This window comes from Aythya ferina (assembly GCF_964211825.1).
Source record: "Aythya ferina genome assembly, chromosome: Z".
NCBI lineage: Eukaryota > Metazoa > Chordata > Aves > Anseriformes > Anatidae > Aythya > Aythya ferina.
In genome coordinates this window covers 41,570,288-41,594,862 of record NC_140299.1, presented here as the reverse complement: position 1 = coordinate 41,594,862, position 24,575 = coordinate 41,570,288, and positions in this window count along the sequence as shown.

Here is a 24,575-nt window from a genome sequence, read left to right as displayed (position 1 = left end):
TTTAGTTTAAAACCAGTCTCCCTTGTCCTATCATTATCTGACGAAGCAAAACTTTGCTCTCCATCCTTTATTATTGCCTCCATTAAGTACTGAAAAACTGCAGTAAGTTCTCCCTGGAGCCTTCTCTCAACCTTTCTTCATAGAACAGATGTTCCAGCCCTCTGATCATCTACATGGACTTCCTTTGGACCCACCCTAACAAGTCTACATCCTTCCTGTGCTGGGGGCCCCAGAACTCCAAGTAGGACTTCACAAGGGCAGAGTAGAGGAAAAGAATCGCCTACACCCATCTGCTGGCCACCCCTCTGTTGATGCAGCCCAGGATGCAGTTGGCCACCTGGGCTGCAAGCATGCACTGCTGGTTCATGTTGAGCTTTTTGTCTGCCAGAATACCCAAGGCCTTCTCTGCAGCATGGATGTCAGTGAGTTCTTCCCACAGTCTGTCCTAATGTCTGGAATTGCCCCAACCCAGGTGCAGCAACCTGCACTTGACTCCATTAGGTTCACAGGGGCTCACTTTTCAAGCTTGTCCAGGACCCTTTGGATGGTGTCCCTTCCCTCTCTTGTATCAGCTTGTTGTCATCTGCAAACTTGCTGAGGGTGCACTAAATCCCATAATCTATGCCATTGGTAAAGATATTAAACCATAGAGGTCCCAAGACAGATCCCTGCGAGAAACCACTCATCACTAACCTCCACCTGGATATAGAACCATTGACCACCACTCTTTGGGTGCATCCTTCAAGCCAGTTTCTTATCCACTGAATGGTTCATCCTTCAAATCTGCCCCATGATTTCCGTAGTGCAAAGGTAAGGCTCACCAGTCTCTAGTTCCCTGTGTTTTCCTTTTTACCTTTTTAAAAATGGGAGTGATATTTCCCTTTTCTTTCAGTCACCAGGGACTTCACCTGACTTCTATCACTTGAATGTGGAATAAACTACAGTAGGAGATGTTAGTATTATTAGTAGAAGGAAGATTAGTAATTATTTAGTGGGCATTTTCTGGGATTTTTAAGATAATAACTGCACAAACCCTTATGAGTACAAACAGTAGGGATAGGTTTTAGGAAAGATAGACATAGAATCATATAATCGTTTAGGATGGAAAAAACCTCTAAGACTATCAAGTCCAACTGTCAACCAGCACTGCCAAGTTCCAGTTTTCAAGCAATTCACGACAACTGGGAGGCAGAATCATTGTAATTGACGGCAACACCATTTGTGAACACAAACAAAATAGCTGAGAAATAAGAAACCACACGTCAGTGCAAAAGGACTAGACAGGCATGCATGTGCCGAAGTCAAGAACTATATAAGCTTCTAAGCCCTACAGCAGAAGTTATGCTAAGTCAGATGTCTGCTTCTAAAAATCATAGTATTCAGCTGAATTTCCAGCACAGTTTGTGTGTTTTCTGACAACAAGTTTTACACGATTGCATGTCTAAGCATGGATGTTAAAACATCCATAGTTTTGCTGGCTGCCGTTATATACAGCTTCCAATATATTCATAATCTTTTTTTTTTTTTTTTTTTTTGGGGGGGGGGGGAGAGGAAGGCTAGGGGACAAGAAATGGTTGTGTCAGACAATGTAACAAGGAAAAATGGCCTCTGATAATGTCTTGGGACATTCAGGTTGAGCATCAGGAAAAAAACATTTCACTTGGAGGGTAGCAGAGCTAAAAAAGAGGCCACCCACAGAGGCCTGGGAATCTCCACACTGAAAAGTTTTCAGTATTCTGCTAGACAACATCTTGACTCCCCCTGTCTAGTGCTGATGACAATCCCAGCAAAGGTTTGGCTGAGGGCTTCAGATGTTCTTTCCAACTAGCATTACCATGATTCTGGGAAAATGATATCTTGAAGAAATCTAAGCAATGATTTCAGAACTACACTTCATCGATGTTTTTTTTTTTCCATCTTCAAAATTCTTAATATGAAGGAATGGCTGAAATAAATACTAAAATAATCCTAACACCGATACCGATACCGATACCGATACTAATACTAATATAATACTAATGGCAGTCTCTATTTCCTGTAATCCCCATTAATGTGTAACAGAAGAAAAATATTTGCCAGCCTGCAGAACTGAGAGCTGTGAACAAGCTAAAAGAAACAAGCCTCAGTAGAAAGTATTTGAAACTACAGGAAAACACATTTTTAAAAGGTATAATAAAACATATATAGACTAGAGTTGCTGGTTTATAGGTAAAACTATTGCTCCGTTTGGTTAAAATACTGATCTCCAGTGGGCAATAACACTACTTAATGGTCCCTTTCTCAACTCAGAAGGCAATTACTTCTTTTCCACTGTAAACCTCAACAAGAGGATATGTGTTCCTATTTTTAGATCAGAAATAATTTGCAACAGTACAACAAATCATACAACTATAGGAAATATTGGCATAAGCAAATGAATGAATATAAATAACACAGATATGCTGTATTGCCATTGATATTTTCCCTAAAAGCAGAAAATCACAGCATAACTGTGCACTTTTCTTTGTGCCCAAAAAGAAAGTTTTTCATGAGGAAAATGCAACAACCACTCCATTATAGTTGTTTGTCCAGGCATCCTTCTCTTGCCCTTAAAAAAAAAAAAAAAAAAAAAAAAAAAAAAAAAAGCAGTATACTACAACATTACAAAATGACTTTGTCATCCAAAAGCATCTGGAAAAGTTGACAGGAGATCTTTCTGAAAGTCTTCTTTAATGTTTTAAAGCGCTTTAGCAGCTGTCTTCATCTTTATTTTGCAGCACTCACATTCCCTCTCATCAGCCTGTTTTCCCATTTACTGAACAAGGCAGGACTGATCATATGGGTACCATTTCAGGTATAACTGGAATATCTCACTCTAAAAGCCCTGTCCATTGGTCTGTCTTTCTCATCAGGATCAAAGCCAGTTTCGATATGTCTTGTGTAGGATTAAGTCTTATATTTTATCCCAGAAATCTCCCAAACATCACACATCCATGTTTGGGGTTGAGAGAGATGCTCAGGTAAAGTGAGATTTAGATCAATTTATGGCCAAATGTCCAGTGCAATCAAGGAGATGAAAAAAAAATAGCAGACCTGCAATAGAAGTTGCTTAATCTAAGTGAGATGACAATCTGTTCATAAACAAACATGAAGGTTATGATGAGCATTTATTAGAATACTTTATGAATACCCAGGTAGGCGTGGAAGAAACTAAGCCTCTAAAATAACCCACCCATCCCTAAAAAGTTTGGTCCAAAGATCATACCTCTTCCAGACAGATCCCGCTTGCTATTCCTGCATAACACAACTGTATTTATTGGAAAAGACATTTTTTCTTTACACTCTCTGACATTTCATACATCTATACTTCCAGCATTTTATAGCAGCTAGACTGTCAAAAGTCTTTGTGGCACCTACTTATAAATGTATACTGTGTCTGCATGGTTGTTCCTAATGTGCTTCTCCATTGAGTCAAGAGGTTTTCCCTTTCCCAGCTCTCCATCCCTGTAGAATTTCTCATGTGTCCCAGGACAACTTCTTCCTTACCCCACGGGAATTTACCTGTCATGTAAGGACACCCATCCTGCAAGCTCCTCTGTGTAGAGTAATATCACACTCTGAGGCTCACCTCTGACCCTGCCAGTTCTTTACACTGAGGGAATTTCTCAGACAGATTTAGGTGTCTGCAGAGAAGGTATTCTAAGCTTCCCTGGGATATGGTCTTTGCATGGTAACATCTATGTCTCTCCGATAACAAAATAAGAGTCTGCCAAATAAAAACTTCTTGTGGTTTTGTGCTAAATTGGGAAGGACCTTCTCTATGTTTTGCTGAACTACAAATAAATATATCCAGTTTTCCAGCAAAATGCCTTCCAAGGTCTGCTTAATTCCATTAGACAGTGTGAAACGATGCATTCTAGCTGTACAGAACGGTAAACAGAACGGGAAGTGTTTCTGAGCATGCTGCAGATGGGATAGGAAAATCAATAGTTTGTGAGGTAAAGCTTCCAGTAATATAGATTGTTTGAACTACTTAACATTATGTCAAATTCACTTTAGCATCAGCAAACAGACACACCATAAGATGAATATTGAGAGAAGTGCTATTTCTACTGTTTGCATTTAAAGGTCTAAAGTTGCACAGATTTTTATAATCAAGTAAGTCTTTATAATTCACTATAAGCATTTATTTAACCCTTAAACAGTAGATGGACCAAATGTTCTTTTTCCAATTTGTCTCAGTCAAAAGCCTAATAAAAATTTTCTACATAAAATTTTATTTCCTTTTTTCTCTCCCTTACATGTTTGTAATTTTTAGAACACCCTCCTCTATAGCAATGAAAATCACTTTTGTCAAGAGACCTGAATGAACATGAAAGACCTTATAGCAAGTAAGAATTCCCTACCTTGAGGAAAAAGAAAGAAAGGAAGGAAGAAAGGAAGGAAGAGTGAGAGAGAGAAAAAAAAAAAAAAAGAGAGAGAGAGAGAGAAAGAACTAGATGAGTACTAGATGAATTTCATATCTGGTTAGTTTGCTTGAAGGTTAAAAAGACATATTCAGACACATTCATGCTTAAAGTTAAACATGCACATACTGTTAGACATATACATACATAGACAGATGAAATTAGGCATCCGTTTTAAGTACTTTGTTGTAACATATGCTTGAAATATGTATGTAGCAGATTTCACTTTAAAAGGCAGATGTGGTTTCCAGACAACTAGTCTACCAAAAATTAAGACCACCTTTTTCACAAAGGGTGTGCAACTGGCCTGCATTTGCCCAGAACAAAGGAGTTAATTCCATACTGTGAGTCATTTAGACTTTCATTAAAGAAAAATATGCTTATTATAGTTACTGCACCAAGATGCTAGTTTAATTTACCATGATCATCCAAGATGTTGCTTATTAAAAAAAAAAAAAAAAAAAAAAAAAAAGTTAACAAATATGAGTTTATTGGACTGCAGATTAAAAAATAAATAAATAAATAAAGACAGACAGACCAGTGTTTACAATGATAGATTCACATACTAGGACATTGTGAAAACTTTTCTTGGTCTTCCTTTTTAAGCTTCCTAGTAAGAAATCAAATATGTGCACAAATTGATGGAAAAGAAGCCCATGGGAGGAGTCTTGGTTCTGCACCATTAATATTTCAGCCAAAATATCTCAATTGGATTATAGTCAGGGCCAGACAGACCACTCTGCCAAGTTACTTAGGATTTTAGACGTCTAACTTGGTGCCTTTTATGCTCTTGAAATAATATAACTATCTACTTGAGTTGTATTGATAGCAGTTTTGTTGAGCCTTTCTTACACCTGGGAAATTTTTAACACTGTCATATACAAAGCTTTCCTTGCTTGCTTTCTCTTATCGTGCTCAAAGTTTCATCAAGGGAGACATCTCCTGAAGTATACATGACATTATTGGTAAAAAACTCTTTTCATTAACTCTTTTTAGTGGATAGTCACTGAATTCAAGGCTGTCACTGAGCCAGTGTCAATAAATGGAACGAGAAAGAAAAGAGTTTTATGTTAGGTCTAAAGGTTTGGAGGTGGCAGTGTTGTGTCAAGAATGTGCGTTGCTCCTCAATGTCCTGTCAGAGATTGTTTACAGGGTAGAGCTAAGGACATGAATGAGAACCACAGAACAAGAGCACCATCTTGTCTAACATATTATAATAAACATATTATAAACACGCTTAAGTGACTTCAGTGTTGACATAAACAGTATCTTATCATAACAGTAAATGAATAAGTTCACATGGTAACTCATTTTCTAACACTTCCATACATTACAAAGCAGACATGCAGCACACTTACACATGCAAGATAACAGAACTCCCTTATAAACTTAAATCCAGGCCACCTACAAAGCCAGGATGGGATTTCCAGTGAATGGTTTTTGAATATTTTGTGCTAGACTTTTTTATTAGTTTGAGCACTACCTTTAAGCTTGTTTTCAGGAAAGCCAAATTCTGAATGCTCCAATATTAATACAAAACAGAACAGGCTTTCTAAACTTCTGGATTATATATTTATATATTATATATATATATATATATATATATATATATATATTATATTTTTTAACTGGCTTCTCCCCAGGCTCAGGCAGTTTCAGACAGTCTGCTGGGAATACGCACAGCATGCACAGCACTGGTCATGGAACACCTAATATACTGGAATTTCCTGCAGGTTTTAATAATAGATCCAATTATCTCAAAAAGAGATAAAGCAAACAAACAAACAACAACAACAACAAAAACAGAAGTGAATAAGTAATATTTCAATAACAAATACAATTAACATCCTAAGTACCCCTTAGCATACTTCAAGTCTCCATCTTAGCGCAAAAACTTGACGATGCTATTGCTTGATTAAAAATTGTAACATGTCATTTTGCTAATGGGAAGATATCTCAGGGGGTGACAAAAATGATCATTTTCTAGCCATTTACATTACCTGAGTATTTTCCTCAATTAATGTTTATGGCATGTACATGACTATGCTGCTTTCAAACATTGCTGCTTGACTCTCTTCAAACTGTACCTGAGCACCTTCCAGGAGGATGTTAGATGTCATAAATTAAGTACTGCTTATGTTCTCATGACCTTTTCTTTTTTTATGTGATAATACTTAACCTCATTAAATATATTTACATTGTTGTGTGTTTATGCTAGCAATAGAATATAAAAGTGATCTTCATGGTCCTGAATCCCTCTGGAGGCTCAAGGTTCAAAACAGATCTCCAGGTTACTCTAGTTGCAGTGAGTTGTTGGAGATGGAAATATTTGTTGTGTCTGAGAAGCAAAGCTGTGGGACACGGTCTTCATTCCAGATGTAGAACAAACTTTTCTTATTGGTCTCATGGCACAGGTCTTATGACAACACAGAATAAACTCATCCAAGATCCTTCTTGATGGGACAAGTACATAAACATGTTATAGTTGTTATTCACCTGAGCCCATGTCACCTGTAGAGTTCTCCTGATGCTAATGTACAAATGTGGCATACATGTAGGACTAGAAAAAGAAATGAATGTTTGTTGGGCTCCTGCAATATGTGATAAGGGGTGTTTCCCTTGTTCTGTAACATCAGTGATAGTTGCTCTTTAATTAAACTATGGGCTGTTCAGAAGCTTGTATTACAGTGTCAATATTTGAGCTGAAGCAGCATGGAGAATACTATCATCATTAAAAAAGACAACCCTCTAGATTAGTATAACTTTTTTGTTGTTGTTGCATTGATATTAGTATTTATTCCAGAACAGTCACCATATCCCTATGCAGGAAATCACACACATTCTACAGTGCTAAATCACACTCCTTGCCATTGCCTGCCACAAAAATCAATCCATGAACACCCTGGAATCTGGGGATATTCACAAGCCAAAGTGTGATATTAGAGCATGTTCACCTCTCCAGCAGTATTGCTGTTCTTGCCACCATTTCAAGGGTAAAAGCTGCTTTCTCAGTCACAAACTCAGAAAGAAGTTATGCTTTGAAATGTATAACTGATGTCAGATTTCTAAAATGTCTCTGACACGTTCCATAAGAGCAATATCTGTTTCATTCCACATAAAAATAAAAAGGAGAAAGAAAAAATCCCTAACTATCTTTCCATTTATTTTCAGGTTGTCAGATCCTTTGATTTACATTTATTCAGTGAATTACTTTAAATTAAGAAAAGTCTCTGTTGTTGTTCTGCACTGTCTTCCTTTCCAGTGTTAGAGTACAAAGTACCTAAAATTATCTCATGCATGCTTAATAAGAATCTGCCTGGATGCTGAGTGCATAGGTTCACAGAACCAGTCTAGGTAAGTAACTTCAGACCTGAAGCACAAGGTTCACTAGTGCTGTCAAACCCCAGAGCACATAATGGAAGTTTGAAGTGTGTGCCTTCAAAATGCTGTGGATACCAGAACAGCACCGAAAGCTCATTAACATTCACATCATTCTCAGTCTCATTATCTCACCCAGATGTTTCTATGACTGTCCCTTTAAAGAATTCCTGTCTAAATTTTATTTACATTTGTTCAGCAATATTGATGCTTAATGAATAAATGCAGTATGCTGTCAGTACTGGAGACTAATTACATCTATGTATGAGCTTGAGAACCTGATTGAAAAATCTGCAGTAACTAAACTGGGTTTAAATAAACACTTTAGTGTAGTGCTTTAATTACACTTTAGTTTGTAATGTAATTTTTGGCTGTTTAACCTATGATTTAGGCTGAGCTAATTACAAATGATTTTCTGCTCAGTAATTAATAATAACAAAATTGTAATTAGACAGCTGCTCTGGATCAGGGCAGCAGTTTGTGTTAGCTGACTCATGATCAGACTGGCAGATAGACAAGAGCTGCATTTGGGGACCAGGACATACTGCACCTTTGTGTGCTTCATTTTCAGTCAGAGGAGCTGTTATGGTTGGAAGGCTCCAAAATAGTCCATGTTTTTGAGGACTAAAATTTGATATTTGCAGTGGAAACTTCACACACTTTTGGCACTTCTGAAGGTGGGTTATTCTACCTGTGGCTGGTAGAGATTGTGCATGATCCTTTCTCTTGCAGGACAGATATGCATCTCCATAAAGTACTCTTTACTCATGGCAAGAAAACCAGTAGAATCAGTGACTGTTGTTCCATCACCCAACAGAAAGCTACACACACTACAGTAAAGTTAATGTAATCTAGGGCTGATACTTCCATATTTCAGCAACTGACTAAATGTTCACTGTTCCAGAAGTGTTTGATGACAAAACATCCTTTCTGACTGGCATCCTTCCTTACTCCAAATACTGCCAATCCCACGAAATACTGTCAATTACGTAACAATCTAAACACAAACATTGAAATTCTACTGGTTTGTAAGGTTCTTCCTTGCTATTCAGCAGGCCCTGTAACATAAACAATGGCACTTCAGACTTACAGACAGATACCCATTTCATCTGTCCTGTAATCACCAGAGACACCTGGAGTGTAAACAGATGAAAAAGACCAAGCACACATTGCTACCTCCTCCCTCTGTCTGGGATTCCAGTTTTAAATTTCTAACATTGTTTCTTTTATTTATTGTTTATTGCATTATTTTTTTTTTTTTTGCTTTTTTTCAAAATGCAGATTTTCAAAATCCAATAATATTATTCCAGTCTGGATAAAAACCATGAAGTGTTTTAACAGGCTGGTCTTGGGATATATTTTTTGTTCCCTATCTACTGCAACTTATACAAAGTTTCTGTATCCCCCAAAAAGTAGTCAAGGGAGCTTCTTTAGAAAGTTATTTTGTCTAAATAATTAAGTGAGATTTCATTAAAACTAATTTAAGCAGATGACCTATCTTGCTTATGCCACCAAACGAAAAGTAAAAACTGAATTATAACAAAATAATAACACTGAGCGATATATTGAAAGCACCCTTTAAATGCCTCAGAACTGGAATCTGCTATAACTATGATGTTGCTAGCTCATAGATAATGTATAGCTGAAGTGAAGCTTTGACAGGATTGTTTCTATGTGTTTAAATACACACAGAGTTATATCACTGAAGGTTGTTAATTTGTTTGTGGTACAGGCGTTCCTTTTTCAAGTTAAGTTTAGAGTATATTGGAAACAACCTGATACCTTCTCATCTAAGAGCTGTATTCAGCTTCAGTAATTTGTGTCTCAGTACTTTGCTCTATTGGTTCTATGGTTTTATTGAATTGAATAGTGCTAAATATATAAAATGACTTCTTTTGTGTTATTTCATATCTCTGTGATCTTTTTCATATTTATATATATATATTATTTTTTATTACTATTTTTTTTAGTAAAGCCTCCATTCTCATACAGCACCATTAACTGTGAATCGTCACACTTTTTAAATCAGACAAAGGAATATCAGATCCTTTCAAGAACATGAAATGTGATGTCAGTGCCTCAGATAGAATCACAGAATCACAAAATATCCCAAATTGAAAAGGACTCACAAGCATTGAGCCCAACTTCTGGCTCCTCACAGGTCTACCCAAAGTTTCAGACCATATGGCTAAGAGCACAGTCCAAACGTTTCTTAAATTCTGACAAGTTTGGTGCCATGACTACATCCTTAGTGAGCCTGCTCACCCATGATCACCATGACCACCATGACCACCCTCTTGGTGAAGAACCTTTTCCTGATATCCAGCCTGAACCTCCCCTGTTGCAGCTTGACTCCATTCCATGGGTCACTAAAGAGAATAGAGGGACACCTGCCCTTCCACTTCCCCTCATGAGGAAGCTGTAGACCATGATGAGGTCTCCCCTCAGCCTCCTCTTTTCCAGGCTGAACAGACCAAGTCACCTCAGCTGCTCCTCATATGTCTTCCCCTATATGAACTTTACTATCTTTGTAGCCCTTCTCTGGGCACTCTCCAATAGCTTCACATCCTTTTTGTACTGTGGTGCCCAACACTGCAATGGTACTGAGCTGGTGAGGCTGCACCAGCACAGATTACAGTGGGACAACTCTTTCTCTCAACCGACTAGCAATGCCATGCTTGATGCACCTCAGGATACAGTTGGCCCTCCTGACTGCCAGGACACACTGCTGGCTCATATTCAGCTTGCTACAAACCAAAACCCCCAGATCCCTCTCTGTGGGACTGCTCTCCAGTGTCTCATCCCCCAGGATAGTCAAGGGTTGCCCCTTCCCAGGTGCAGGACCTGGCACTTGCTCTGCTTAAACTTCATACAGTTGATGATTGTGCAGCTCTCCAATCTGCCAGATCTCTCTGCAAGGCTTTTTGACCCTCAACAGAATCAGCAACTCTTCCTAGTTTAGTAACATCGGCAAATTTGCTCAAAGCACCTTCTAGTCCTACATACAAATCATTTATGGAAACATTGAAAAGAACTGGCCCTAAAATGGAGCCCTGGGGGACCCCACTGGTGAATGGTTGCCAGCCTGATGTAACCCCATTTACCATAACCCTTTGAGCCCTACTGTCAGCCAACTGTTGACACATCATATGATGCTTTTGTCCCACTATATGCTGGACATTTTGTCTAGTAGAATCCTATGGGAAACTGTATCAAAAGATTTATTGAAATCCAAAAATATTACATCAGCTGACTTGCCTTGATTAACTAGATGGGATCTTATCATAAAAGGAAATAGCTGAGCAATTTAATAATTCCCTGAATCTTTATTTAAAATAATAATAACAATAATAATAATTAAAAAAAAAAAAAGAAAAAAGAAAAACAGAAAAGAGAAACACTGTAGTATCTTCAGGAAGAGACCATTTGCTTATACATTTCTTGTATGTTTTTTTAATATATATATATATATTGATCAATACATAAAGATTTCAACACATTAAAGATGAATAGTCATTACTCAATTAAATTTGTTCAGCTCATGTTCAACAATGAAACTTGAAATTAGTTCAGGAAATGTTCATATGGATATATGTGTGTATGGACACACATTGTGTATGTCCATGCATCCCCATGATTTTAGATGCTGCTTCCCTCTTCTTAGAATAAAATATTAATTTAGAATGGATATTCTTGTCATTTTTATTGTTATAAATTATCTGTGCTATTGTAGTCAATGGAGTTACATATGTCTAGCTCTAGTGAAAAAAGCATCACAAGAAAAATCTTTTTTTCATGACTTTTTCTAGATTACTTCCCTTTGAGAGTACTGACTGACTTATGATTATTTTTCCCTTCCAAAGAAACATATATTCTTTAAAAATAAAATCTTTTGGAACCATTAATTCATTCAACACACTCACTAAGTTTATCCCAACATAAATGTGCTGACAACCCTCTGATTTTAGGTGTTGCCAGAAAAAAAGGAACAGAATCATAAATCAGTAAAAAGGGTCAAGAGAAAAAATTTGTCTTCATCTTACCAGACAATATGATTTTATTTTTTTATTAAATCTATTCAAGGCTTTCAGTTCCTGTAAGGAACTAGCTAATTAGCTTAATTAGATACTTTTCTACTTTTCTACTTTTTTTTTTTTTTTTTGGCTGAATGTGAAACCTATTTTCTTTTTCACTTCAGAATGAGACCTTTGGAAGTTAAATGTAATTCAAAGAGAACAAGAAGCAACATTTTAAGTGCCTAACGTTTTAAAATGTGGAGAAAAGCTCCTTATGTACATTTTAAATATTTTGCTAAATGTTAGTCAGTCTTTAGCAACAAGACCAGTTTTTCTCTAGATACCCAGTACCCTGAGCTGGTGGAAGGAGATGGGGAGCAGAATGTGGCCCTCACTATCCACAATAAGATGGTTGGCAACCTGCTACAGTACTTAGACGTACGCAAGTCGATGGGGCCAGATGGGATCCACCCAAAGGTGCTGAGAGAACTGGCAGAAGAACTGGCCAAGCCGCTTTCCATCATTTATGAGCAGTCCTGGCTATCGGGGGAGATCCCAGTCGACTGGTGGCTAGCAAATGTGACGCCCATCTACAAGAAGGGCCGGAGGGTAGACCCGGGGAACTATAGGCCTGTTAGTTTTACTTCAGTGCCAGGGAAGCTCATGGAGCAGGCTATCTTGAGAGTCATCACACAGCACTTGCAGGGCAACCAGGCGATCAGGCCCAGTCATCATGAGTTTATGAAAGGCAGGTCCTGCTTGATGAACCTGATCTCCTTCTATGACAAAGTGACATACTTAGTGGATGGGGGAAAGGCTGTGGATGTGGTCTACCTTGACTTCAGTAAGGCTTTTAACACCATTTCCCACAGCATTCTCCTTGAGAAACTGGCTGCTCTTGGCTTGGACTGGCGTATTCTTCGTTGGGTTAGAAACTGGCTGGGTAGCCAGGTGTACTGGGTCTGGCTGGAATGTTAACTTTCCCGGCAGCAGCCCATACAGTGCCGTACTCTGTACGTGTAGCTGGAACAGCAGTGTTATCACACCAGTGTTGTGTCTACTGCTGAGCAGCGGTGGCACGGCATTGGGCCTTTCTCTAACCCTCCTAGGGGGTGGGCAAAAAGTGAGGAGAGAAACATCACTAGGGCAGCTGACCTAAACCAATCAAAGGGATATTCCATACCATGTGATGTCACACTCAGCAATAAAAGGTGGAAACAGGAAGAAGAGGGGAGGGGTGGGCTCTCGTTGGGAAACGTCGGTCCTCCTCTCGAACACCGGCTGCGTGCGTTGAGGCCTTGCTCCAAGGACGTGGTCAATCATCGCTCATTTGTGGGAAGTAGAGAGTAATTTCTTTCCTCTGCACTTCCATATAGCCTTCATTTATTTTGTTTGTTTGTTTTCCTCCCTTCTTTTTATTTTTCCTTTTCCCCTCCCTTTTCCCCTTTCCCTTTTTATTTCCCCTTAGTTAAATTGTTTAGTTCATGGTAGTCTTTATTTAATTATTATAATTATTTCCCTTTAATTAAATTATCCTTATCTCAACCCGTGAGTTGTTCTTTGCTTTACTTCTCCCTCTCCTCATCTAAAGGAGGGGAAGTGAGAGAGCAGTTGTGGGGTTTAGCTGCCCAGCACGGTAAAACCACCACACCAGGCCCAACGAGTCATGGTGAATGGAGTCAAATCCAGTTGGAGGCTGGTCACTAGTGGAGTCCCCCAAGGCTCAGTACTAGGGCCAGTTCTCTTTAATATCTTTATTGATTATCTGGATGAGGGGATCGAGTGCACCCTCAGTAAGTTTGCAGACGACATCAAGTTAGGTACATGTGTTGATCTGCTCAAGGGTAGGAAGGCTCTGCAGGAGGATCTGGATAGGCTGGACCGATGGGCTGAGGTCAACTGTATGAAGTTCAACAAGGCCAAGTGCTGGGTCCTGCACTTGGGGCACAACAACCTCAAGCAGGCTGGGAGATGAGTGGTAGAAAGCTGCCTGGCGGAGAAGGACCTGACAGTATTGGTTGATAGTCAGCTGAATAGTGCTCAGGGTGGCCAAGAAGACCAACGGCATCCTGGCTTGTATCAGAGACAGTGTGGCCAGCAGGGCTAGGGAAGTGATTGTCCCCATGTACTCAGCTCTGGTGAGGCCGCATCTTGAGTACTGTGTTCAGTTTTGGGCCCCTCGCTACAAGAAGGACATGGAGGTGCTCGAGCGAGTCCAGGGAAGGGCAACGAAGCTGGTGAGGGGTCTGGAGAACAAGTCTTATGAGGAGCAGCTGAGGGAGCTGGGTTTGTTCAGCCTGGAGAAAAGGAGGCTCAGGGGCGACCTTATTGCACTCTACAGGTACCTTAAAGGATGCTGTAGCGAGGTGGGGGTTGGTAACAGGACGAGAGGGAATGGGCTAAAGTTGTGCCAGGGGAGGTTTAGGTTGGGTATTAGGAAGAACTTCTTTACTGAAAGGGTTGTGAGGCATTGGAATGTGTTGTCCAGGGAAGTGGTTGAGTCACCATCTTTATAAAACATTTAGATTTAGAGCTTAGTGATATGGTTTAGTGAAGAACTTGTTAGTGTTAGGTCATAGGTTGGACTCGGTGATCTTGGAGGTCTCTTCCAACCTAGATGATTCTGTGATTCTGTGAATATAGTGACTGTCCTTAAAAAAAAAAAATCAACATTTGCCAAAAGCTGTAAGAAGCTGAGTGATTTACTACACTAGTTCCTTTTAATAGCTAGAAAAATTAGTTGTGATGTGGCTGAGGCATTGGCTAGTTGTCTAGAACATTTTAGGAAACTTTCCTCTGTTGAAGGAAAAGCATTTCATAAATCTTTTTTCCAGGACTCTTGTTTGTGAGATGAAAATCCAATATATATATATATATATATATCAAAATATAATATATATATATATATATCAAAAAAAGTGCAGCCATTTATTGGTTAAAAAGATAAAAAGAAATAAGATATCCAAAAACTTTTAAAATGACATAATTTTTTCAGATATTTGATACTAAATTTTGACTTCATCATGTGTTTCTGATTAAATGGAAGAATATTTCTGTTGTTTTCTTTATACATTTACTGTTCTTTTTACTCATTTGCATTACTACATTTACAATGAAGACCTTAGCACAGTAGTATTAAAACCAGAGTCTAGCAAGACATCAACCTTAGAAACATTATTTCCTTAAGCTTTCCATTGAAATCAACAACACAAACATTTATTGATCTATTAAGTATTTGGAAATTAAGAAAATTCTTTTTTCACTTTTGCTAATCTATATCAGTAGTAAATCAACTGAGTCAAAGAGCTGTGAACCTAGAGCAAATTCTAACAAAAACTTATCATAAATATAGCATGGTGTTTAATCCAACTGCTATTAAAGGTAATTCTATTTTCTTGCTTGTGGTTTTAAGTAACTTACAAAACTGCTGAAGCCGGTACTAAGTCTAGATCATCTAATGCCTCCTAAAGGTTTTGAACAGTTACCACATTTTATTGTAGTCACAAATGATATGGAACAAATTAAAGGAGAATGAATCTCTTTGAAGTCAGATGTTAAGGTACAGAATTACCTGGATCATTTAAACAGAAGATTGCACCCTAAATCATCCAGAGTAAGGTGGCTGACCTGGAGCATTTGTCACTAGTCATGGAACAGATGTTATAAATGCTATGGAATAGTATCAAATATCTTGAGCAGTGATTGTCACAGAAGATTCTTGTTAAAAATAGCATGATTAATTCGTGACTCCTCATTTGGGATCCAGTTCATCATGATTCTTAAATACATGCATTCTTAAGTGAGCATGCATTCCACTGAAGTTAATAGGTGCAAAAGCACAGGGTCCAAGGGATACTTTATTCCTTGCTGAACAAAGGCCTCTTGGCCAGCTCCCTGGGAGCAGTTCCCCATGTTGAATCTTGGCTGCTGCTTCTATGTTTACCAGGGTTTAGGGAAACACAACCTATGTTTGTGGCTGAAACACCTAAACTTCATAACAAAATGACCAAGTTATCAGGTAACTCAGAAGTTTTACAGACCTAAGCAAGTTATTTAGAGAAAAGACTCACTATAGCTGCTTTAGAGTGCAAGGAAGATACCATAGATCCTTGTCTTAGGAAACGACTGGTTATAAATCATCAGAATTACCAGTACCTCACTTCATATGACAATACTGCAATTTTCTGACACCCATTAGTTCCAGTGACAAAGCACATTTCCTGGAAAGTAGCAATTAGCCATTTTTAGAAAAATATCTAAAGTACTGCATACTTGTTAGAAAAATAAGAAGGGATATATGTGACTCTAGAGATTCCTCTAAAGGCATCTATTGTATATTGTTGATACAATACAATGCAGCATTTTGAAAGCTGATATCAAGGAAGAGGAAAAAAAATCAACCTCTAGGAGAAGGAAGAACTTTACTCAACAGTTGCTGTTTGTGAAGAATTGCAGTAGACAGAATTATGTTTAGATTTCTTTTTTTTTTTTAATTGTGTGCAGAAATATTCTGACATGGGTTGTTTGGTGGCAACAGAGCTTTTCATACATAGAACATGGAACTTCACCCATTCTTCATATCCTGCTATCATTCTCTTTGCCTTTGAATACAGGGCATGTGTTACATATGGGTATTGCTATTGACCCTCCATTTCTATTGGTTATTTGCATAGACTGTCATGAATTTGGGCCCATGGGACAAAATGGGCCTGCAAAGTGTTGACTACATCTTTAAGATTTCAAAAACTTGCTTCCTTATTGGATAATGCATTTGATTTATAAGCAGCAGATAATAGGTATAGCTGTAGTTTCTCTGCCACTTTAGTCCATTTTCTATGCACTCCTACCATTCCTTGTATTCTTTTCCCTATCTTTATGGTAATGAACTGCATTAAAGCAGACTTTGAGCTTTCTTCTATTTTTGGATTTGCTGCAGAAATTATCACATGAGGTTTGACAGCTCATGAGGCCAGATGAAATAACTGTTATGTCCCCTACATCTTAGTGAAAAACTTGAAAGGAAATACAATGAAAAGTATGGAATAAATGCAGAGTAACTTTTTGCAAACCTGCTCTACCTCAGGATACAGTCAAAGGCAGCCGACCAAGACGTCAGCTTTTCTACCAAGAGGCAGTTAAACAGTTCCATCCACCTCTGTTCCCCTGTATTCCGAAGCAGGATTGCTTTGAAAAGGCCCCTGTTTGTGGGAAAGAGTTTCCTGCTTCTCTGTTTTTTGTGTATGGAAGACGTTTTCTCTTTTATACTTTGATTATGTCTTAGATATTTCAGGAGTACATAAGAGGGATGGATGATTATCACTTCATTTTTAAGTGTTCAGAAAATTATTTAAGTGATACTAGAGTAACAAAAGTCTCCCTGTCAGTCAGTGCTCAGGGACTGAGAAGAGCGACAAGAAAATTATAGGTCCAAACAGAAGAACAAGGAAACACTGTAGTAAAATATATTCTTATGAAATCCTAAGTATTTTCCTTCTCTTATTGACAATAAATAATAACAAAAATACCTCAGTAAATTCAGAGCTCAAATTGAATCATAGATAATGCATAATTTTCCAGTCAAATCTTGTTATATCAAACCCAAAGTTTATTAAACTCCTCATCCTTTCAGGAGTTTACCTCAGATTACCTAATACTTCTAGACTGAGAGGAAGCCTTCCACAGGCTTGCTCCACAATAGAAAGAATACAGACAGCATAAGCCTGTCAGGGTATTGAGTGCCAGATTTTCAAATCAAGTTAGATATACATGTGGGGTTTTTTTGTTTGTTTGTTTGCTTTGGTTTGTTTGTTTGTTCATTTTGTCAGATGAAAAACGTAGTTCTGAAGTGAACCCCTTTATGTAATTAGTGACTTCACATTTATTCATTTTTGGTGTGCATGGAAAAACTTCCTTATGGGGGACACTAAGCCTTAACTTCTCTTGTTATTCACCAGATATACCCAGCTTCCCATTGACATGAAGGCATATAACTGTAACTTACACAGCCACAAGTCTGTGTATATATACCTGATATTCAAGATTTATTCAGTAGACTGGGCTAAAAGTAATCTCCAACCATCACACCATATGTGTGCCAGGGTCTCAGGACAAGCTGCTCCAGTCCTCTGATCAGAATATCACTCAGGTGGAAAGGGAGGTCTCTAAATTGTATTTCCATCTGACTATCAGGAAACATTTTTTACTCTAATGGTAACTGAGCATTTAAACAGGTTGCCCAGAGAGGTTGTGGAGACTCCCTTCTTGGATGTCTTCAGAGACCATCTGGGCATGGTTCTGGGCCCTCTGTGAGCAATGGGGTTGCACTAGATAACCTCCCAGACATCATTATTTTTTCACATAAATATAGCCAAAGGATCAGAAGGGCGTAGAAGTATTTCATTGTAGGTCCCTGTTTCCATTGCTTTTTACCTGCCCTGTAAAATAAGCAATGGATACTGCTTTTTTGCAAGTCAAGGAATGTGTGGGTGTAATTGAGTTTGTGTTTCCCCTTCTCTAAGCAAGGTTCATGCATTGCAGAGGATTTATATACTCCAATTCTGCTTCCAGTTGTGACAGTTAATTTTCTCTGCACACCTTTGAATAAATCCATCGATAATATCACTACACAAATGATCATTTCTATCAGTAGAGGTTAAGGTTAGGCAAACATTTTTCAAGAACACTACATATTTAGTGTCCCTGCCTTAGATGAAGGAGTGGTACAAATGTTTTATGGGTTTACTCTAGCCTTTATTCTGACTCTGTGATATATCATTTCAGCTCAGAATTGTCCTGATCTGACAGCAGTTTCACTGAAACTACAACATGGAGAGTAGGGGTACACCTTGTGTTTCACAGCATGCAAAAGCATTTCATGATTTTGATTTAATTTGACCATCACATTTCCTTAAAGAGAAAAGTTAAAATAAAAGGGGATTAGTAACAAACACTTTCCTTCAACACATACAGCATTCATATATTCCAACACTAAGCACACAGAAGTCTTTTCTCAATACTTCTTCTTGATTATGTTTTAGAAGAAAGATAACAAAATGGCCCATCTTGTTAAACATTCATTCAGATTTCTTTCTGTGTGTGATGGGCTTCCCAAAACTGCTATATAAGGTACCAATTGAAACCAGGCCTGTCATATATACTGCTACAAAATATGACCAGTGCTAAATACTTTAAAGTGAATCAATTTCTAGTGAAAGTGTTTTAACCTCCATTTAGGTCAAGAAATACCAATTTTCTAAGCCCACTGTAACCTGAGAATTAATCATGAGAGACAAGAGAGCACTACATACTTCATTTGGTCTGCAAATTTTATTGAAAATACTCTTTCTCAGAACTGTATTTGAACCTTTCTATTACAAATTTTAGGTGTGGTTCTTCTAACTTACATTCAGAGTTGATTTCCTTCAGATCAACTAGAGGATTGGCAATTTGCAATCTTTTCCTTTGTTAAGAATATAACAACAGAATGAACAGGAAAACATGACAGGGTATGCTCATACATATAAAACTTGGGTACACTGCTGAAGCAATTTGCAAGTAAAAATATGCACTCTTTGTGCATTCACAAGAGCAGAGTACTTATGAAAATGACATTCTGGTTCTAGTCAATCAAGTTTTTTTTGTGCTGAAATTCTATTTCTAGATTCACTGCATTCAAGATTCAGTATATCTAAGAATAATAGCACAAAAAGCATGGCTCACATTGTTGACCCCATAAACAGCTGGTGGTACATGAGAGAAATATTAATTCTGACAGTACTTTGTGAAGTGACTCTAACCATGCAAGTATCAGAATGCTTCATTCCACAAACCAATGAAATATTATTACCATTCCTATTAAATCCCTGTCAGTATGTTTGTTATTAATTATTGAAAGTGTTTTATTTCCTTTTTATATAGCTGCTTTTTCTTCATCTTTTAAGCATTTATTTTTAGAGATGAATATCCTCCATCAGTAAATGAGATCAGGTGTTTGGTATAAGACATGGCTCTGAAGTAGTGGAATATTTTTTAATTGCTTAGATAGTGACATTTCTTCTTTCTAGTAGTGAACTAAGTTAGCAGCTGCAGCCTGTTATCCATGGACATTTAACCTGCAAAGAACTGTCTCAGTGCATGAAACTCATACTTTTCCATGTTTCTAGCTCTAGGCTTTCTGTGTAAATTCAGGGGGAATATTCAAAAGGCAAAAATGAACTTGCAAAGATGTGTAGGAGTTGGCCAGCTATTTTCCACTGAGAACTTTAAAATCCTCTTTTAAAAATATATTATTATTTTCTTAAGGTGTGGATTTTTTTTTTTCATTGACTTTATGATCACGTCACTCCAGAAATTAATGAAATCTACTTTGTGCTCCAAAAATGTGTCAAAATACTTGTTCTAGTGGGTCAGAAAAATAGCAAACAATTCAGTTGATAGAGAAGGCACTGGTATAGTAGATCTATGAATGGTTTGGCTGCAGAAATTAAGTTCCCATTATGGAAGAATTTTAGATCTCTAAGCAGAACTAGAACTCATATTTCCCACATACTAAAACACAAGCTGAAACATCAACACCCACAACTCACAGGAAGATGAACACCAGTTTTAAATACATGGAGTGTAATTACATCATAATAATTTCATATTATTCAATAATATGTTTTATATTGCATGTAAATTTCTGTAGATTCCTTGCACTAATGAATCAGAGCAATATCATCAAATTTTGGACTAACATTTTATTCTAAGTTTCTGTACCTGTTCACAACTTCACATTAACATCAGTGGAATTTGTTTGTTTCCTTCATTATCTGCAAAGTATTTGATATTTTTTTTCTTCAGGCAAAAACAATGAACTCTTGCTCTCTCAAAAAGAATTGATAAATTAAAATACACTATCTACTCCTGAAGAACACCCTTGGTCTGTGTCACTTTTATTGACAACCAGTCAGCTTCAGATTTGTGCATGTAGTTATCTAAAGAAAAAAAAAAAATAAAATTTCATGAAAAGCTCTCACTACTGAGAAAAGTGAAAAATGAGTTTTTATATATCTTATCTTTCTTGAACTTCCTTTGCAAAACATATAGTCTGAAATGAGGATGTTTAGCTTAATAAAATATCCAGTACAGTAGCTGAAGAAACTGAGTACCCCTTACTGAAAGAAAATGAGAATACAGCCTACTACTTCACAAAAAATGCCCCTACTTTTAACAGATAATTTGTATCTGTTTGTCTGCTGTTTGCAAGATCCTTTGCTGTACATACAAACTAGTCAAAACATACATAAATATGTTTTCAATCCACAAGTTAATGTAACTGTTTCACTCTGAAGATTACTGCTCTCTGTAGGTGAAATCAGGCAGTTCTTAGCCAAAACTCCTTGTAGGCATTTCAGGTTTTTTCTTGAATAAAGATTCAGTATGGACTATAAATCTTATTATATTATTCTGGTGATAGCTAAAATTTCTGAATTTTATCACACTGAGTAATTTGCAAAGTTGTAGTACTAAAATGAGTCATAGATTCATTTCGTCACAGATTAGTGTACTCAAAATACTTCCTCAGTGTTGACAGTTTTTCTCTATGTCCTTAGAAATTAACAGTTAATTAGAACATTGTTGTGCATATCTCCTAGTGTTATAAGCATGTCTAAAAGTACTTTGATTCACTTTTTTCCTTTCTATCTTTACTCAGGTTTCGCCTAATTTCATCTCCCATAGTCCAATTAATATATATAAAATAGTTAAAGAACAAAGAAATACAAACCTAATACAAATCTAAGTGTGGAAGAGCTAAAATATAACTCATATAAATTAGTACAGGTTAGCTAGTCTCTGCATGTGCTACATTGCAAAATGGATGTAAAATATCCCATTGTGAATCTCTATGCATGGTACAGAAAAGCTGGAAATAAGGTCCATGAGTTTTCTTGATAGAAACTGTGCTTAAGTCTCAGCTTTGGAGAGGAGAGGAGAGGAGAGGAGAGGAGAGGAGAGGAGAGGAGAGGAGAGGAGAGGAGAGGAGAGGAGAGGAGAGGAGAGGAGAGGAGAGGAGAGGAGAGGAGAGGAGAGGAGAGGAGAGGAGAGGAGAGGAGAGGAGAGGAGAGGAGAGGAGAGGAGAGGAGAGGAGAGGAGAGGAGAGGAGAGGAGAGGAGAGGAGAGGAGAGGAGAGGAGAGGAGAGGAGAGGAGAGGAGAGGAGAGGAGAGGAGAGGAGAGGAGAGGAGAGGAGAGGAGAGGAGAGGAGAGGAGGAGATTTTCAAATCCCAGAGATTGGCAGAGGTATTTTCTTTTCTGTTGCATATGGTTTTCAGGAGGTAATTCGTCACTTGTGGTTGTGGGAGATCAGCAACAGACATTTATTGGAAGTAAAGATGAAAAACTTATTTATAAGGATTGACTGCATTCTCTTGCAAGTTTTCATTTTTTATGGGAGTAGAAAAACTATAAAATATGTGAAGGTGATAAAAATAATAATAATAATTTTCTGTGTGTTTATTTCTTTTCTCATTGGCTAATCTAAAAAGGGCCCATCCAACACACGTAGCTCATGATAGACAATAATGTGAACAATATTACATCATTTCACTGAGGTAGGATAGAAAAAATGAGGCACTTTTACACCTTGTAGCAAAATTATTAAAAAATTATAAAAAATTTCTCACCTCCAAATTCTTATGACCAGAGTCATCATTTTTTTTAAACAGTGTTTGAACCATTTCTTTTCAAGCAATGGCTGTGACATCTATAAGTAGATGTAATTCATGGCAATGGGCCTTCAGAAAAGGCTGTATTTAAGAATATAAATACACTGCTTTTCTTTCTACTAGTGCTTCCAGATTCTCTGTCTACATGCCCCAGTATAAATATAAAATAACTCCACTGAGTTCCCGATTGTTCATATTGGAATTATTTCCCTCTCAGAAAGAAAGAGAGCCTGTTTGGGCCTGTTCATTATTCTGTTATTTTGTTTGTTTCTTCCTTTATTTTACATTTTGAAAGAACAGTATTTGTTCTTCAACTATGTATAAATTACTTTATTAAGCTAAATTCCCAAAATTTTATAGTGAAGAAAAACATTTAAACAGGCAAAAATAAAACTCACTTACTTCTTGTGTAATCATTGACCTAAGAAAATAATGAAGAAAAACAAAGAGGCTTCAATAATTTGCCACTCTACATTAAAAATCGTATTTTGCCCATGGGTGGCGTGGGTGGAATAGATGATCTTTAAGGTCCCTTCAAACCCTAGCCATTTTATGGTTATTAAATTTTAATATTTTTGTTTTGTTTTGTTTTGTTTTTATGAACCGTGCAGACTATGCTGACTATACATTAGTCAATACTATGTGGATGCATCTTGGAGTCTACTGAAGCCTTTCAAAATCCTCTGATGTTTTCCTACTTAAGTCTATGCACTAAGGAGTAAAGACTTTTCAACAGCTGACTTAAATTATCTCAGCAATGTTTGGGCCAAGTCTTAGTATGTAGCTTCCCACCCTTCTGAATTCATAGCTATGTATTTGTTTTACACTAAAGTAAAGCTCAGAGGAAAATGACACTTTTACATGTGTTACCCAGCCTAATGCTCAGTCTGAAGTCTGTGCAGAAGCATTGCATTGCAGAACAGTCTTATGATTTTCAACTTTAAATATATATATACGCACACACACATATATATATGTTACTAAATTTAGGTCGTAAAAGTCATTAAGATTCCTCAGTGTAGCTCAGTGTAGAAATGTCAAGCTGTTAGCAATGGCAGACGATCTAATCTTTAGAAAATCATAACCACCAAAACAAAAGCCACAGCTCCTGGTCCATTGAAGTCCCAATTTTTTTCTAGTATGAACAATTAGATCAAGCCCTCTCCAGTTCTTCTGCTATGATGCTTGTTTACACCTCAGTATCTCTGGGAAGCTTAAGAGCAAAAGCATACTTGAGGATAATTTAGAGGCTAGGAAAGTCTTGGCCACCTTAATTGTTAATGAGACTACAGGGGGTCCAGCTGGAGAATCTTCATTACTGCAGTTATACAGAGTTTGCCCATGGCTCTAATCTATTGCAGAAGGAAATTCAGAAAGAGAGAGGAGAGGAAATGACTAGTAAGGACATATTTAGTTGAAGTAAGTAATCATTGTTGCTATGGTTATGAATGAAGTGACTGATATCTTAGAGGAAACCCATAAGGTCAGTTTTCTCTCTATAACATGGAAGACATAAAACGCCCCAACATCTTTAGTGTACATCCCGATCTTCTTTGCCTCCCTGTTTCTCAGCACAGTAACCACAGCCAAGGGGGGAGGGAGAGTTGTTGGGAAGGTGGGGGGGGGGGGGGAGGGAGAGGGTAAAGAATAATTGTTGTAGTCTTGTTTCAGCTTGATGGAACAGCCTTTCTCATTTTTCTCACTGTACCTATCAGTAAAGCTGAAATTGCATTCCACCACCAACACCTCCATGGGCACCAGATACAACTTCAGGGAAAGACAATTAAGCGTACAAACAGTGATGTATCACAGCATGTACTGTTATATATATACAGAGTGAGCAAGAGTAACACAAACCTACAAAAGCCTACGTGTGCCAGTTCAGGGTAGAGCTGCAACTACTACAGTTGCAGTCTGTATGCAGCAACATGCTTTTCTTAGCTCTGACTCTTGTTAACAGACTCATCTGTGTGTAAGTTTAAATTTATTTATTTATTTATTTAAGAAATAAGTTCCTTGCTTATACCCAACA